Genomic DNA, 5,000 nt, shown 5'->3' with positions numbered 1-5,000 from the left:
CCATTTTATCCTCGCTGCCACAGGACACTATCCAAAGAACGACAAGAGGAACGTCACGTCCACTAATAAGACAGAATGTCTCACACCACCCGCAAACAACGCAGCTCAAATCAGCCAGCAACACCCACAGTGGTCCACCCAGTATCAACACAGGACGCAACGCCACGCCACAACACAAAAGGTACAAGTAATAAAATACCCTTTGGCCACACTCCTTATAAAGGCATCGAACCAACCCACCACCTGACACCAGCCAAACGTACATCCTGATTTGACACATCTCTGGCAACCTAACCCACGTTGGCCCTTAACCTAACCCACGTTGGCCCTTAACCTAACCCACGTTGGCCCTTAACCTAACCCACGTTGGCCCTTAACCTAACCCACGTTGGCCCTTAACCTAACCCACGTTGGCCCTTAACCTAACCCACGTTGGCCCTTAACCTAACCCACGTTGGCCCTTAACCTAACCCACGTTGGCCCTTAACCTAACCCACGTTGGCCCTTAACCTAACCCACGTTGGCCCTTAACCTAACCCACGTTGGCCCTTAACCTAACCCACGTTGGCCCTTAACCTAACCCACGTTGGCCCTTAACCTAACCCACGTTGGCCCTTAACCTAACCCACGTTGGCCCCTTAACCTAACCCACGTTGGCACCTTAACCTAAGTTACGCTGCACCTTAACCCAAGTTACGCTGCACCTTAACCCAAGTTACGCTGCACCTTAACCCAAGTTACGCTGCACCTTAACCCAAGTTACGCTGCACCTTAACCCAAGTTACGCTGCACCTTAACCCAAGTTACGCTGCACCTTAACCCAAGTTACGCTGCACCTTAACCCAAGTTACGCTGCACCTTAACCCAAGTTACGCTGCACCTTAACCCAAGTTACGCTGCACCTTAACCCAAGTTACGCTGCACCTTAACCCAAGTTACGCTGCACCTTAACCCAAGTTACGCTGCACCTTAACCCAAGTTACGCTGCACCTTAACCCAAGTTACGCTGCACCTTAACCCAAGTTACGCTGCACCTTAACCCAAGTTACGCTGCACCTTAACCCAAGTTACGCTGCACCTTAACCCAAGTTACGCTGCACCTTAACCCAAGTTACGCTGCACCTTAACCCAAGTTACGCTGCACCTTAACCCAAGTTACGCTGCACCTTAACCCAAGTTACGCTGCACCTTAACCCAAGTTACGCTGCACCTTAACCCAAGTTACGCTGCACCTTAACCCAAGTTACGCTGCACCTTAACCCAAGTTACGCTGCACCTTAACCCAAGTTACGCTGCACCTTAACCCAAGTTACGCTGCACCTTAACCCAAGTTACGCTGCACCTTAACCCAAGTTACGCTGCACCTTAACCCAAGTTACGCTGCACCTTAACCCAAGTTACGCTGCACCTTAACCCAAGTTACGCTGCACCTTAACCCAAGTTACGCTGCACCTTAACCCAAGTTACGCTGCACCTTAACCCAAGTTACGCTGCACCTTAACCTAACTTACGCTGCACCTTAACCTAACTTACGCTGCACCTTAACCTAACTTACGCTGCACCTTAACCTAACTTACACTGCACCTTAACCTAACTTACGCTGCACCTTAACCTAACTTACACTGCACCTTAACTGTCACATGTAACGTCACAGGAATGTAGCTTTGCCTAACAGCAACCCTCTGAACATAGTTCACTGCTTGGATCCTCTGGTGTCATGTGTATTTCTTGATGCCATGGTGCGTACCCTCACATAAAGGTCTTTCGAGTGTTGCGTACTTTCTACACAGTCCCGCTAACCACTGGAAGGGTGTACCGCTACAGAACGAATATCGCCCTCCCCTCCTGCCCTTCCAAGCTGGTCGGTCAGGCGTTTGTTTGTGAAATGAGCCTTGCAGCTGTTCAGTTGCATTCGGTTGTCGATGCAGTCAGTGTACGTTGTGGTACGGCCTGTGTGGACTGTCCGCTGATGTACGCGTAACCCACACTGATCATCCGTCGTTACGTACTGAGTGACATAATGTGGCACATGCTTGACCGTACACCGGCTGCGCCCTACAATGGCGAATCATAAGGGCCATATGTTGTGCACGATGCTACTTGTCTCGTCTCCCCATTACAGCGAGATTGCACTGTTGTACGCCGTACAGACATGTGGTAGGTAGGTACGGACGAAAGTATTGCATGTTGGCCCCCCCCCCCCCCCCTCCTCCCTCTGCCGGGAATCAGCGTGAGCCGTCTGTTGATGTAGCGACGAGGGTTTTCCTATTTAATCGTATTGCCCCACACAACATGATAGCACGGTGGACCGCGTTCCACATCTGCGACATGCTACAGAGGCCGGTTGACAGTCGACCGCGCAAGGGACATTGCACACGTGCGCGGACCATCTTCCACGTGTTCTCTCGTGTACATGCCGCAGTGTGTATGTGGGCTGATGTAGCGTGTCGTGACACATAACATGCAGGCATGCCAGAATCGTAGATTTCGCAAATGTAGATTGACGTATACGTTTGCTGCCAAAGATCCGCAAATGAACTGGAAATCAGTTGTTGAGCGGTTGTTCGCGCTGCAGGTGCATCGGTGATAGCGACGATCGGTACATCTATGAACCGGTTGTTTCGGCGGTACCCGCCATGCCCCCGAACCTGAGTTGGCCATGTGGGTATGAAGCGATACGAGGCTGTGGCTTGGCGGGACAGTCCCCGGCCGGTGAGGGGGGGCCGCCCGGCGTGCTGGCCGCGCGCTGCGTGAGCGCACGCACTACAGCCGGCTGGTGGGGGGCGCCCAGTGGCAGGAGCGCCGGCCGACGGGCCCGGCTGGCGTCCCAGCTATGCGCCGGCGCACCCTGCGCGCGGCGCCAGGCGGCCAAAGTGGGTTCTGCCGAGCCCGGTGCGAAGCGCGGTGGACATCTGCAGTGTGCTGGTCCGATTGCGGACTGTGTGCGTTGAGGATGCGCCGCCGCCCGGCACTCGGCGTCGCGACGCCGTCTGCTGCTCGGTCGCCCCCAGCGGTTCTCGCAGGTGGTTTGTATCGCAGCTCTGCGGACGTGTTGGCGCGTGCGCTGTGCTGGGAGAGTTCGCTTCTGCACCCAAGTGGGGCTTTGCCCTTCTGTGGCGCTGGCGTTGGAGCTGCCGGTCACCGTAGGTGGCGCGTGTTGTTTCCCGCCGGCAATGCCACGACAGCACGCTCCCGGGCCTCTGTCGGCAGCGGCAAGCTCAGTTGGGAGCACGGGTGTTCGCACTGAAAGCGTCTACTCGCCCATCTCCGGGCGATTGCGCCTCTCTCGAACTCGACCAAGTACTTAGGACGGCGCTGCGCGCCGCCGGGACCTGAGAGGGTTTCGAGGTGTATCGTGCAGGGGAGCTCAGCCTCCTCCTGTTTGCAGAATAATTGAGCGGACGCTTGCGTGTTCGCGCGGGCCCTCGGGACACACTCCCGGGCGGCCGGCTGCTCAGCTCTCGTTGACGCAGCTCCCTGGTTGATCCTGCCAGTAGTCATATGCTTGTCTCAAAGATTAAGCCATGCATGTCTCAGTACAAGCCGCATTAAGGTGAAACCGCGAATGGCTCATTAAATCAGTTATGGTTCCTTAGATCGTACCCACGTTACTTGGATAACTGTGGTAATTCTAGAGCTAATACATGCAAACAGAGTCCCGACCAGAGATGGAAGGGACGCTTTTATTAGATCAAAACCAATCGGATTGGCTCGTCTGGTCCGTTTGCCTTGGTGACTCTGAATAACTTTGGGCTGATCGCACGGTCCTCGTACCGGCGACGCATCTTTCAAATGTCTGCCTTATCAACTGTCGATGGTAGGTTCTGCGCCTACCATGGTTGTAACGGGTAACGGGGAATCAGGGTTCGATTCCGGAGAGGGAGCCTGAGAAACGGCTACCACATCCAAGGAAGGCAGCAGGCGCGCAAATTACCCACTCCCGGCACGGGGAGGTAGTGACGAAAAATAACGATACGGGACTCATCCGAGGCCCCGTAATCGGAATGAGTACACTTTAAATCCTTTAACGAGTATCTATTGGAGGGCAAGTCTGGTGCCAGCAGCCGCGGTAATTCCAGCTCCAATAGCGTATATTAAAGTTGTTGCGGTTAAAAAGCTCGTAGTTGGATTTGTGTCCCACGCTGTTGGTTCACCGCCCGTCGGTGTTTAACTGGCATGTATCGTGGGACGTCCTGCCGGTGGGGCGAGCCGAAGGCGTGCTTGCGCGTCCCGAGGCGGACCCCGTTGAAATCCTACCAGGGTGCTCTTAGTTGAGTGTCTCGGTGGGCCGGCACGTTTACTTTGAACAAATTAGAGTGCTTAAAGCAGGCAAGCCCGCCTGAATACTGTGTGCATGGAATAATGGAATAGGACCTCGGTTCTATTTTGTTGGTTTTCGGAACCCGAGGTAATGATTAATAGGGACAGGCGGGGGCATTCGTATTGCGACGTTAGAGGTGAAATTCTTGGATCGTCGCAAGACGAACAGAAGCGAAAGCATTTGCCAAGTATGTTTTCATTAATCAAGAACGAAAGTTAGAGGTTCGAAGGCGATCAGATACCGCCCTAGTTCTAACCATAAACGATGCCAGCCAGCGATCCGCCGCAGTTCCTCCGATGACTCGGCGGGCAGCCTCCGGGAAACCAAAGCTTTTGGGTTCCGGGGGAAGTATGGTTGCAAAGCTGAAACTTAAAGGAATTGACGGAAGGGCACCACCAGGAGTGGAGCCTGCGGCTTAATTTGACTCAACACGGGAAACCTCACCAGGCCCGGACACCGGAAGGATTGACAGATTGATAGCTCTTTCTTGATTCGGTGGGTGGTGGTGCATGGCCGTTCTTAGTTGGTGGAGCGATTTGTCTGGTTAATTCCGATAACGAACGAGACTCTAGCCTGCTAACTAGTCGCGTGACATCCTTCGTGCTGTCAGCGATTACTTTTCTTCTTAGAGGGACAGGCGGCTTCTAGCCGCACGAGATTGAGCAATAACAGGTCTGTG

The 5,000-nt window shown here is 54.1% G+C and overlaps 1 non-coding gene across 1 annotated transcript in view; it reads left to right on the top strand.

Annotated features, from left to right (window-relative positions):
* The first annotated feature begins 3,474 nt into the window (after positions 1-3,474).
* The window catches only part of LOC126316562 (small subunit ribosomal RNA), a 1,893-nt gene continuing 367 nt past the window's right edge, over positions 3,475-5,000 (top strand). The window contains exon 1 of the ribosomal RNA XR_007556174.1: positions 3,475-5,000. This exon is cut by the window's right edge and continues 367 nt beyond it. This is a non-coding gene — a ribosomal RNA (small subunit ribosomal RNA).

This window comes from Schistocerca gregaria, unplaced genomic scaffold, assembly GCF_023897955.1.
Source record: "Schistocerca gregaria isolate iqSchGreg1 unplaced genomic scaffold, iqSchGreg1.2 ptg000590l, whole genome shotgun sequence".
Taxonomy (NCBI): domain Eukaryota; kingdom Metazoa; phylum Arthropoda; class Insecta; order Orthoptera; family Acrididae; genus Schistocerca; species Schistocerca gregaria.
Note: the sequence above shows the minus strand (reverse complement) of the source record. Positions and strands in the feature narration are given on the sequence as shown.